Genomic DNA, 13,606 nt, shown 5'->3' on the forward strand with positions numbered 1-13,606 from the left:
TCACACTTACTGGAGAGTAAATGGCACCCACTGGTAAATTTTCAGTAGGATTCATCTGTCCTGACAATTATACACATCTGTCTATCAGCTGCCTACATCAATATCTGATCTAAGTATCTAGAATCCTTTTTTAATCAGTGGGGAGGAGGAGCATGTGCATAGCTCATCTGATGCCATGACAGAGATCTGAAGCATTTGAGTTGTATCCTGGAACTGCCTGTGTATTTCTGTGGGCTATAGCCAGAATTACAACACTGCTTTGGACACGGACAGCTACACTGTCACCGTATACAATTGAGGGAGGTGAGCTCCATCCTTCCTGTGGTATATTCCTGCCTTTGTCCCAGGGTACCAAGAGTACACGTACTGTACGATAATAATAGCTGTCAGTCCACAAGGCTGGTTTTAACACACACTGTAGCAGCACAGAATCATTAAGGTTGGAAAAGACCTCCAAGGTATCTGGTCCAACCATCCCCCTACCACCACTATCACCCACTAAACCATGTCCCTAAGGACATGTGTCTTTAAATACCAGTCATCATTCAAGAGGTGCAGCAGCTTCCCAAACACGATTCATTCCTGCTCATCAGTGCAGGACTGTTTCCTCCAAGACATTTCCCAGTGTTCTGTCTTTTTTATAGTTATACCCCAAGCAGTGTGTCTTCCCACATACCTCTGGATAGTCAAAGAAAGCAACCTGATCCCACTTACAGAGGAAACAGTTGGACATACACCGTAATTACAGTCACAATGCCTTAATGGCTTTCTGATCACAAGGCCAGTCTCCAAACAGTTCTCAGAACAGTTCTTTCCACAGTAGCCTTCTATTGCAATGATGTACCCCAGCAATGAGTCTGAAACCTCAAGTCTGTTTCTCCTGTCATTAGTGGTTTTATCATTGGCTGCTAAGTCTCAGGAGCAGTCTGCAGGTCCCCAAAAGATTTGAATTAACTTAGGTTGCAGCTAGACTTCACCTTCTCATCTAGCTCTGACTTACTGGGATACTGGTTGCACTTGGACTTGTTATGGTCAGTTTGACTGTGACTTTGGCATGCTGTTAGCCACCTCTTGCTCAGGATGTTATATTCTCACTTTCAGTTGAGATAACTATTGGACATTCTTCGGGTATTTTCACTCTTCTTGTGTTCTGGGATGAGATTCATCCCATGCAACTTTAGATCTAGTATTTTGGCATCTAATTGATGGTAGAGTTTTAGATATGATGGTCTAATACACAGGGAGGAAAGACTGTAAGGGAGTATCTTTTATTTGACCAACTAGTACTGTTAGATAAAATAGTAAGATGCTAGGAACATGAACATCACTTCAGTTTTCAGATCAAAAGAGACTGGTGTGCCCAAAAGCTCGTCTGTTTTTCCAACTAATCTAAACTCCATTTGGCAAGGGAATCATCTAGATACCCTTTACAGCTGTTGGAAACACACCGTCCCCAGAGGGTGATTCATCCTGTTATCCAGAATGAAAAGAATTTTTCCCTGGAGATGCCTGTCTCTCTCCACTGATTACTGAGGGAGTACAGGCAACTAGCGTACGCTAGATGCTTACTTTTTGACAGCTAAAGTTAAATCAGAGAAATTCCACTCTTGGTATGTAATTAGCAATTGGGGGCAGGACCAGTTGTTGTTTTTTTATGTGTCTCTGTACAGTATTTAATATAGAAACATAAATGCTTCTGGATTGACTGTTTCTGCTTCAAGTGCTCTTTGGCAGCAAACTGTGCTTGTTTTTTTTTCTGTTCGTGGGGATGTAAACATGATACCAGTCAAGATTTTAAAACAGTCTTCATTAACCTAGGAAGAGTAAGGAGCTCTGTAAACTCTCCAATCCTTATCAAATCAAATTTTTGCCATTTGAAGACACAGTCACCAGCTAGATTTTCATATTGTGTGTTTAAACCAATAAATTCAGAAAATTATCAGAATAAGCCTTTCCTGAATTGTGATCCCTTATCTTCTCTCCACTCCTAGAATCTAAGTATAGTCTACATGTTATGTATATGATGGGCTGTTGAGCTGCTAGCTGGTAGAAGCTCATTAAAAACAGGATTGCCGCTAAGCTTCATTTTTTCCCCTAATTAAATCTGTAATCCACATAGATCTGCACCAACGTTAGGCAAAAGAGGACCAGGGATCTCTTGTGATTTCAGGGGTTATTTGCATTCTGCTTTCTGCAGTGAGTATGCGTATCATAGTCGGATGCTCTGTCGTCAGTGGTAAATGTTCATGGCTGATCTGAATAGGAATTTCAAGCATTCCTGTAAGTCTTATGCCAGCTTTCCATTTCTGTGTGTCCAGCAAACAATGTATTGTGTGCAGCATCCCATGCTGTGGAGGAATTTCATTTCTCTGGTTCCTCCAATTATTTTTTGATGGAAGGTGTCTGAGCTCTGGCCCTTTAGCCATTCATCTGAACTGCTCTCATAAATACTCATTAAATTCTGTCACTTATGTTTCCCCTCCCATTTTCAAGCTATATTTCAGAAGAGTAGTGCTAGTCACAGTGACTTTGGGCTCTTCCTCCTGGCCTTTCTGCAGGCCTTGTAAAGCGTAACTTCCCAAATAACTGCCTCCTTATTTAACGAAGCAGAGGTAATGGCAGGAGTCAGCAACTTTCGTTGGAAACTGAACTTCATAACCACCTAAGTGGAGGAGCTGTTGAAGGGATTCCTTTGAGAAAAGTTGGCACTGCTCTCCCTTTGGAATTAATGTCTCTCGCATCCATAGTGACACTGGACTTGCTGACACAAAGAGATGCAGTGTTTGTATCCTGTCTCCCTGGCACCAGCTACCAAGAATCTTAAGTAGTTGTCAGACATATGTTATGAAGCATCTTCTACTTTTCACCAGTGGTTCATTCTATCAGCTTCTACCATGGAGTCATTGCTAGCTTTTTCACATCTTTTCAAAACTTATCCTTTCTAGCACTGGCAAAATCTAGACCCTGTGTCTTCTACCGGACCAGATATTCCACCCTTTTGCAGCTCTGACAAGTATTTTGTTTTACTATCTGAATTAGATTTTTATCATCGCACACGTGGAATCAAAAAAAAACTAGCTTCATGTTCCTTGGGACCCTTTTTACACAGATTAGTGAGACCCAAAAGGACATCACATGCTCTGGTACTCCTTCTAGCAACCTCCAGTCAGATTGCTGAACTGGGCTAAAGAGTTATCGGCTCAGCTGGATCTATAATCATACATCTGATCACAGCAGCAGAGCTTGAATTCTTTCCTTCCACCTCAGGATGCTCCAAGCATCATCAGAGGAGAGGTGCTTTGGGGAGAGAATTTGCCACCGTTCTTAGGGCACGATCAGCTCTAGAGTAGACGAGACCTGCTACCTTCTTTCGTGAAAATAAACTTCACGTACAAGCTCTCAACATTTAGTTGCAGCTGTCTTCTATGGCACTCCTGTGTACTACCACGGACTACTTCCTTTACAAATGGAACATTTATTCTAAGTTGTTTCATTTGTACATGGAATAATTCCGACTCATAGCATTTAGCGTCTAGTTTTAGGTCAGAAGTTTTTGAGTACACTCTGAAGTATGTAAATGGAGGATGCTGACATCAGAAGTAAAAATGCACACTGCAGGATTGAGAAAGGGTTTCCATTTGCTGGTTCGATTTCTCAGCAGATAAGGCTGCATACTGAGGTATGAATCAGCCCATCTGGCTCCAGTATTTTTAAGCTTGCTGCCCCGACTAAACACACTGGCTTCCAGGAACGTTCATGATTAGTAACACATTTGTGCTTAAGCTCCCTTGGTTCTATGATTTTTCTGTATCAAATTCAAAGCGCTTTTCTGATGTACTTCTTGTTGTTCTTTAGATACTGAAATAACAAAATGCCAGGTGGTACCTATATGAACAGTTGGACTAAATACATAGACGGACCAAATCAGGTGTCTCACAATAGTGATCTGACAACATCATCTAAAATATATGAGGCTATGATTGCATGGTAGGCTGCAGCATGACTTAGTAATACCCGTACCTTTGAACTAGCTGCTTCAGACCCTGGAAGCAACCTAGGTAGGACAGTGCAGAACTCACTGCAGTGCAACGCTCACTCGAGAAGCAGGAAAAATCAGCCTGCAAGGAGCTCAGCGCTACCTTCACTCGGTTCCTTCCAGCAGCTGAGCCAGTCCAGGTAACACACTGCATTCTGTAGTGCTGATGGTTGTACAGACTCAGTCTTGCACCATGCTGAGTACATACAACACCTCTTGACCTGATATAGATCATATATGTAAACAGAGAACCATGTGGGTAGTACAATGCATCTTGCCCTGAATTACAACCAAAATCTTCAACCTGGGCAGCTGGAATGCTCTGGTGGAATGGTTTTCCTCTGCAGGATGCACATACAACAAAACATTTGGAGAATACATTCTGATTTCTATCTAGCTCACACACCAGGGCTCACAGGCTCCCAATTCCAGTTTTCCCACTCCTCTGTTCAGAAAAAAACAATCTATTTCATGAATGTTTGGGGAGGGGGGAGGAAGGCACAGAGCCTTCACATAGCTCAACTATTATATCACATCAGCCATTAGGATTGGAGGAGTTCCAACATCTGACCAAAGTGTCACCTACAAAGTCCAATCTGCCAGTGATGGAGTAGTGTACCACAGGTACAGCTGAAAGTCCCTAGAAGTGTCTCCATACAAAACACAGTGCTAAAAAAGTGAGGAAAAAGAAAATTCAGTATGCAGAAAGAGATTTGTGTAGAATTACTGTTGGAATACAAGAGTGGGGAAACATAAGGAATAACTGACATTATTGAATCAACTGCAATACCTGAAAGTCCTGCAGGTTTTGTTCTTTACTCATACAACATTGTCCACAGGTAGGAAGCAGCTGAATTCTCTGACAGATAACAAAAAAGTTAGACTCCTGAAAATCTTGAATATTTGAAACCATTATCCACGCTTGTCTGAACTGTTTATCCACAGAATAATATCTATATATTCTGTAACTGATGTCTGGTATGTGATGAATTCATAACCACCTTAGCAGTGAGTCCTACTAGGAGTGTTTTTGCTAGCACCAAGGAATAGATAACTGGCACTTCAGGAACAGTCAGTTGACAGAAATATGATTTGGGCACTACAAGCACACCTCAGATTTTAGAGCTGGCCATGTTCTCAGCATCCTGTCTACTTCTAAGCATCATGTCACGTGTCTGACACGAGCTTCAGTTCATGGGAGAAACACTACAAACTCAGCTCCCCTTCAGTGTTCACCTCTGCCATCCCTTGTTACTTTGCCTCAGTATCCAAATCTCTTAAGATCTTTAATCCACACTTTTACACTGCCTGCAGGCCCTGTAGCTCCACCACTGCCTTCACTGCCACCTCTTTTGCGGATGATGAAAAAGAAATCAGAAATAACCTGTGACCCAACCGCTCCGCAGCCACACTACAGAAGGCTGCAGAATCTGTATGCCAACATACACAGCAGCTGATAGCAATAACTGGAGAAATCCGTACTATTACCTATCGATAAGAGCAATTCTCAAGTTTCTCCAGCCTGCATTTGGTTCCTGTGGAGGTACTGGGGTATTGAAGAGCCATGCTCGTGGATGGTTCCTTCGCATACACAAACAAGTTGGATGTTCACATCTGGAATGTGAAGGACTCACAGAATGCTGCACAGTGCCAGAGATTAGTGAGATGATCTGGTTGTTGCATAGTCCCAACAGTGAGTAACTGCCAGATAGTTCACATAAACTGCTTATTTGATTTGGAAATATAATGATATAGGCATTCTTGGGAGACCCCTAATTTCTTCCTATTGACCTGGGCTCACGTAACGTAGTTTGGTTTGTAATTTGCCTTTGTTATTAGCTTCATACGGAATGCTTGCTCTAACAGCCAGATTGAGGTTAGCACTTGTTCCCATTCTGTTTCTTTGAACATTAAAAATTCAAACAATCTATCTGTAAATCAGCATCCAAAATGCACTGAAAAAAATATATATCAGTACACACGGATGACGGGACTAGAACTTCCATTCTTTGGACTGACACGATAGCATAGGGAAGGCTGCTCAAAAGTTTTCCAAGACAACTTCCAAGAGCTTCAAAGATACTTCAGAAAGGATTCTAAGTGCAGCAAAGCTTAATTCCATTTGTTTCCTTGGCTGGGAAAGGGACAGATAGATTCAGATAAGTTCAACATTAGACCAGGAATTAAAATGGAGCAACTTAGAAAGTGTTTTATGACTCCTTCAGAGTTTTCCTGGGCAATTTTTTTATGCCACTATAAAAGAAAACACAGGAAATTGAGCTGCAGAAAATATATTAAAATAAGGTGAAGAGCTTGACTTTAGCCCTAGAAAGCTCAAAAACAACCAACAGCCTTCTGGGGGTTTCAACTCAAACTGCATCTTTGCCTTGAATCTGTATGAAAGTTCATGGTGTCTAGATAAAGCGCTACTAGTTCCTTCAAGCAATGAGTTTCATACACTTTCTCCCATCTGATCATATTAAAGACTAGCTGTTGTGATTAACTCTGAATTACCTTGGAGTTTTTAGAGCTTAACACAGTCCTTGAAGTTATTTTAATGTAAAGCATTTTGTGGCATAATATCTCTGTCACCTGCACCTCCGAGAGGCACATGTGGATTTTGTTTAGAACTTGTGTTTGCAGTTTTTGGATAGTGAACAACTTTTCAATCCGAATTTATTGTCAGCCTCAGCCACCACTTTAAAAACATCATCGTTGCACTGTTTTTGTTGTTTTTTAGAGGGACCTTCACACATCATCTATGTTTCTTTAAATCATAGATTTATAAGAAGTTCCACTGTAACGCATGAGCGAGGGACCAGGCTAAATGCAGATGGACTGCGGGCTGATCCACAGCTCGCTGCAGTCAATCAACACTTTTCTATTAGATTTGATAGTTTTTGGACTAAGCCTTCTATGAAAACAGATGCAGTTATTGACTGCGATACAGTCCCCTCTCTAGCAATGCTAAGGAGCATGCTAGAAATATGAGACAGAAGATGAAAGAGGAAACTGCCTTTACACTGCACCACACGGAGTAGGTGTTTGGGCCAGGTTCCAAATCTATTTAGTTCAATGCACTTCAGATCAGACCTTGAGGTGACACAAGAGTGGAAACAAAAGTAGAGGGAAGAAATTAAGCAAAGGAATTTTTGATAGGAAAGAAATCAATTTGCTCTCTTCTGCTGTGCTGTAATCCCCTAAGAACCTCTGGCCAGAAAAGATATTTTGTATAGCTAGGTGACAGATGATAGCCCTGCAGATTTTCTCTCCCTGAGGTTCCTGAATTCTCACGAGATGATGGGTCAGGATTCAGTTCTGGTGACAAAATAGCTTTACAGTGTTTGTGTTCTTTACCTTTCTTGACATGATAGTGGCAAAAACATTTTCTGTTTCAGCAGCTGGTGGTTTTGACCTTGCAACAGCCACTTGGCAGTAGCAGTATGTCCCACCGTACACTGATGGCACTCGGGGCTCAGGTTAGTTGTCCAGGCCTGAAGCTGCACGAGCAGGTCAGGAAGATGTAGTGCTGACAGGTTTCATGCTTTTCTGAGGCAGATATATGCAAGAGGCCTCTACAGATGCTGAGGGAAGTTTGGCAAATTTCTGAGGGGAAAAAAGAGCATGCATTATCCCAGGTCACCATGACACTTGTGTTCTACAGCGTCCCATGCTGTCCATAATCACGGAATCACAGAATCATCTAGGTTGGAAGAGACCTCCAAGATCACCGAGTCCAACCTCTGACCTAACACTAACAAGTCCTCCAATAAACCATATCACTAAGCTCAACATCTAAACGTCTTTTAAAGACCTCCAGGGATGGTGACTCAACCACCTCCCTGGGCAGCCCATTCCAATGCCTAACAACCCTTTCGGTAAAGAAGTTCTTCCTAATATCCAACCTAAACCTCCCCTGGCGCAACTTTAGCCCGTTCCCCCTCGTCCTGTCACCAGGCACGTGGGAGAATAGACCAACCCCCACCTCGCTACAGCCTCCTTTAAGGTACTTGTAGAGACCGATAAGGTCGCCCCTGAGCCTCCTCTTCTCCAGGCTGAACAACCCCAGCTCCCTCAGCCGCTCCTCGTCAGACTTGTTCTCCAGACCCCTCACCAGCTTCGTTGCCCTTCTCTGGACTCTCTCGAGCACCTCCATGTCCTTCTTGTAGCGAGGGGCCCAAAACTGAACACAGTACTCGAGGTGCGGCCTCACCAGAGCTGACTACAGGGGGACAATCACTTCCCTAGACCTGCTGGCCACACTGCTTCTTATACAAGCCAGGATGCCGTTGGCCTTCTTGGCCACCTGAGCACACTGCTGGCTCATATTCAGCCGGCTATCAACCAGTACTCCCAGGTCCTTCTCTGCCAGGCAGCTTTCCAACCACTCATCTCCCAGCCTGTAGCTCTGCTTGGGGTTGTTGTGTCCCAGGTGCAGGACCCAGCACTTGGCCTTGTTGAACAGAGATTCCTGTCTTCTCTGCTTTCTTTTTCCACTCTGCCTTTGGCTCTCTCTCACCTAGAAGCCACAGTACATGCATGCTAAGGTGGCCAGGATATGACCAGGGAATGTCTCTTGCACTAAAGGCCTTTTTGGGGAAATGAACCACACTGGCAGAACAAGGACATCCACATTTCCAGCTGTATCTTTCTTTGCACAGGCCTTCCTGGTACAAATGGCTCAGATGATAAACATTAAGTGGATCTCTGGGTACAAAGCAAACCTACTGTACCTTAGTTTCACTGGGACTACAGGAAAATAGACAAGTACTCTGTGCTATATAAAAGTACTGCTATTTGTGAATGAAATGCACTGCATAAACACAGAGAAATTTATGTGATCTTTTCCCTATATAAACATGAGGATCTTTTTGAAGAGAATATTTTAAAAAATACAGGTTGGTTTGAACACACAGCATCAGGGTTAGTCCAATCAAGAGAGTTGTTCCAGGTTTATTCAACATAACTGTGATTAAAATCTGCCTGTCATTCTCCTAGCAAGCTCTATAATCTCTTTCTGCAGGATGCCTCCCTCACCTCTTCAAGTCTTAGGCTCTGTTCTGAATTTGTAAGGATCAGATTATCAACGCATATTCATTCCTCCGTTCCAAATATGAGTCTCATACTGAATAGCTGTGTCTTATATATACTAACTATATTCCATTGGCTTGTGTGTAGTAGAGGGAAGGGTCTAGCACAGAGGATTTCTGCCTGGAGGCAGGTTTCTTTATCTTCTACTTGGAATGTCACTAGCACTTAGCATCCTTCCAAGCCTGGCAAGAGCTTTGGCTGAACCCCTTGAAACAGACACCAAGGCAGCAGGAGTCGAAGTACTCATTACCACTTTTTCAGAGCTCTGATTCCTCAGGTGACAGGATGCTGGTTCAGATACTGTGAATCAGAGCAGCTGCACGGTTGCTGACAGCTATACACGCCTATCCAGCTGTCAGGAAGGCTGTTCAGCAACGGGAAGAGGCACGCATCATTTTAAAGCTGGAGAGAGGAGCTTAGCACAGGTCCCCTCGCAAAGCGAACTTCCAAGTGATTGGATTTTCTCACTTTGTGTTTCTCTTCCGTACATCAGGATGTTAGAGGATTCAAACATGCAGCCATGTATGTGTCCTTGGTGCCATGGAAAGAGAAACCATGTCAGTCGGTGCACAGCAAGCATGCCCAACTACAAAGAGGGTCAAAACCCACTGCCATCCAGTCTGATACTGATATAACACTCACTGTTGCTTCCCCATGTACGAATGCCACAGGGTGTTACTGGTACACCATCCAGAATGAGCTGTACCACCTCATCTTTCAGAACCTTCCTCTTAGCTCAGTTTCTCCTGCACGAGGTGAAACCATTACCTGCCAAAGGGAAATGTTTTGAACCAAAGCACAGCTCATGTGCTTTGAATTAGTTTTCAATATTGCTGCCCCTAAACTGAAATTAAAATGTTACACCTTGTTTGCTTAGAGTCCCCGTCTCCAGAGTTATTCACTGAAGAGAATTCATTGGAGAGGTCACTCCTTGGCTTCACTGGGACCCATTTGAAAGAAACGGGCTAATCTAGGCTGTGGTGGAAAAGGTGCTGTTCACCATGTGCAGTGTGGCACCTTAGGCATATTAGTACCGTTCAAGTTTTAACACTGCACCAGAAACTCCAAAAAAAGATACAAGAACTGTTTTTGCTGCTGCCAGTCCCAGCTCTGCTGTCAGATAAAAGCTGGAAGTCGGAGGGCGGGGGGGGCACACCTCCTACTCTGCGGGTGTCTGGCCCATGACAGAGCTATAGTCACGAGGGACAGTACTCAGGCGAGCTAATTTGGGGAAGTATATAACCAGAGGGTGAAATCCATCCTGAGACAGATGCACAGCCCCTGTGGGTGACAGCCCATGTTAAAAACACATTTCAGTGGTATAGGAAAACACTACATTTTTTATACTGTGCTAGGCCTCTGGCAATTGTAACACACATTCTGGGAGTAGTGGAAGAGAGCTGGAGAGGTAACAAGGTGCATAACATAAAGAATACTTCCAACGGCTTATCGCAACTCTGTCCTCCTTGCATTGATGCTTGCACCTCCTAGCACGAATTGCAGTTGGTGCTAATTGGCTTTTTATTCCATATCGCTGCCTGGATTTTTTTCAGCATACTTTATAAGTTGCAACTTCACCTGCAGGACTTGATCCAGAAATGCACTTTTCCACACGTGAATAATTTATCCCATTACTGTTATTCCAAGCTACTTCAGTGAGTATTTTGGGGCCTCCTAGGATTTGTCCTTCACAGTGGCACCTGGAGACCACTGTGTTAGCCCTTAACATTGCTATAAAAACCACCAATAAAAAGACTCAATAAACAAGAATCATCCTTATATCTCTCTTCCTACTGACATTTGTGTAAGTTACCCTAGAGAATGATTTTGCTTGTAGGGAAAAGACCTGGACTCCATGGAGGTGGAGAATTAACAATAAATTTTTATCAAAGAGGCCTAGGGGTAGGTGCAACTCCTGTGCAAGCAAGCAGTGTTACAAAAACAGATCTGAGGTCATCTAAGTGCCGTCCACTGTGTTGGACAATGTGTCCAACCTAAGCTGATTCAAATTTCATGTATTTTTTAATAAGCAAAACAGGGAGAAGTGCTCTCTCACTCTAGTCCCGCTCCCCTTTGGCATTAGAAATGCTCGTGCCCGGCACACTTCCAAGAATTGTTTCATTTTGACTAAGGACCTTCATAATTGTTCTTTGAGAGTTGCTTCTGATTAGTTATCCTGAAATTATTACGCCAATTTTAAATGTCAAGGCAAGTAATACGGCCTCACATGCTGTTATGTTGCAATTTGGGGTGACTGGTTTCTGTACAGAAGCACCACGTGAAGTGACCAGTTAGCTGGTGTCCAAAGACAATTTCCTGCACCAAGATGCATCCTAGAGAGCTGTGAAATAACCATTTTTCAACTAAACTGACTCTTCCAGTTGTGTTCACTGGGAATACAAGTGATTATGCAGGAGAGATGTCAATGCAGACAGTTGCTCCTGAATTATAACAGGATAAAACTGCTTGACTAGTGAATAGGGTTCCAGAAAAAGTCCACATTCTCTTGGTCTGTACATACTTATGCTCGATGCTGATTCAGAAAGCATGTTTTATAAAATCCACTCTGGATTGAAATTCATAATCTATCATCTGTCTAGTTATAACGGAGCAGAGAGACTATCTGCAGAACAGTTCCCAGTATGGTAAGTTTCTTAAGGCTTTAAACCTCATGATTAATTTCAGATTGTTTAGCACTTGGTTGTTTTTATAAGAGTGGTTAATAAAACAGACAAACTGCAAAAACCAAGCCAGGCTGAGCGCCTAGCATTTCTGCTTGATGTTAAAAGCCCATCTTTTTCAGTAAATGACACTAGGTGACTCTGAATGTTGCAGTTTAAAAATAGTTTCTAAGTCAGCAAGCCAAGAGCCTGTAGGATTTTTTAAAAATGATCCTTGCCAGATGTTCTGATACTAAAATAAGCAATAGTGAGAGTGTTAAGGAAAGTACTAACAAGAATAGCCAGAATATTGTACAAGAAAGAATCTCACAGAGATGCAATAAAAACCCACAGACCCTTCCTGGGGTGCTGTGTAGGGTCCTACCATGCAGAAGCCTTAATTTTGCCTACACACCTTCCTTGCCTAATTTGTACATCCTCCACTCTGGGAACACACTCAGTTACCACTCTGATCTGTTACTGTTTGCAGATCAGTAAAACTCAGCACAATGACTTGAAGAAAGCAAAGATTCTTGGTCTCATTGTCCACAATGGCAAAGGTCATCCAAAAAGCAACTGGCTTTCCTGTCTTGAAGGTCCAGCTTCATAGCAGAAATAGTTTACTGATTATCATGCCATGACTTTGCGGTGGTTTTGCCAGTTTGTTAGCTGGTTTGTTTCCCAGCACGTGTACCTGTATGTACAGAAGGATCCAAGTTGCACACTTCACTGACTGTAGTAAGGCCCGGATCCTGAAACCCGTCCTCAAGGAAGTGACCCTACAGGAACGTTGCCCAAAAGGCCAGTTTGCCCATAGCCAGTTGGTGCTTTTCACTGTCTACACAGAAATATTTTCAGCGAAGTTGCCACTGATTCAAATAGCAGGAACTGCCAGTGGAATTTGTCTAAGCTATTCAAGGGATTAGTTGCAGATAACTGATGCTCTTCTGCTTCATATCCAAGTAAGGGTAAAGCATCTCAGGAACAAGCTTTTATAACAATCCAGGAAGAAAAACAGTTGCAAACAGAAGAAGCTAAAAGATGTTGTTTCCAAAACTGACTGTGATCCACGTGACACCATTCTGTCACTCCCAGGAGACTGGAGGCTCTGGGAGCCACGAAGCCCCCAGAGTTCTTGGCCAGGGTCTGTGCACGTCGTACGGCTGCCCTCAAGCCTTGTTCCCCGGAAACACCGAGTCATGGGCAGACACTGTGAACCCATGCAGGTTTCCACGAAAAATCTGTGATGAGTAGATTCCACAGAGCCAGGAGATTTCTGTAAAACACTTGTGGTTTATCAAATTCATATCTAACTGTTGTGTCAGAGACTGTCAGAAAAGCATTAATGCTGCACTTCACACTAAGTTAGCATCCCTTCATGGCAAACTTCTTGCCATACTGTTTCTTCACACTCCTGTCAAATGGACACTAGGTTAGAGAACAAGTGAACTATAGCAACATGCAGTTCTAGTTCTGAGTGAACTTCTGTATCAGGCTGTACCATAGATCTGAACTGATAGAAAACTGTGGTTTTGTAGATCAACAGTTCCTCCCAGTACAGGCTGCCATCTCCCCAAACATAACCTTAAAAAGCAGAGTTACAGCAAGCACGTAGGCTGGATCCTGAGGAAAATCTTTCTGTTAGCTTCACTGAGGCCAGGATTTACTCTGTGTCTATGGCACACCAGTGAAAAACAGCCTAGGTAGACAACACAAGCTGGAGAGAGCCCCACATTTGGAAAAGAGGAATGCTGGGATATAAGAACTCAAGCATAGTCACCGCAACCTCCAATTGCTTTTTTAAAAAACTTGAATTTTT

The 13,606-nt window shown here is 43.0% G+C and overlaps 2 protein-coding genes across 4 annotated transcripts in view; one reads left to right on the top strand and one right to left on the bottom strand.

The window, feature by feature from the left end:
- PAK3 (p21 (RAC1) activated kinase 3) overlaps positions 1-13,606 on the bottom strand; it is a 180,343-nt gene that overhangs the window by 152,842 nt on the left and 13,895 nt on the right. The window lies entirely within an intron of this gene.
- The window catches only part of CHRDL1 (chordin like 1), a 61,499-nt gene that overhangs the window by 8,950 nt on the left and 38,943 nt on the right, over positions 1-13,606 (top strand). The gene's annotated exons all lie outside the window — the stretch shown is intronic.

Source organism: Anser brachyrhynchus (genome assembly GCF_964034855.1).
Source record: "Anser brachyrhynchus genome assembly, chromosome: 13".
Classification (NCBI taxonomy): domain Eukaryota; kingdom Metazoa; phylum Chordata; class Aves; order Anseriformes; family Anatidae; genus Anser; species Anser brachyrhynchus.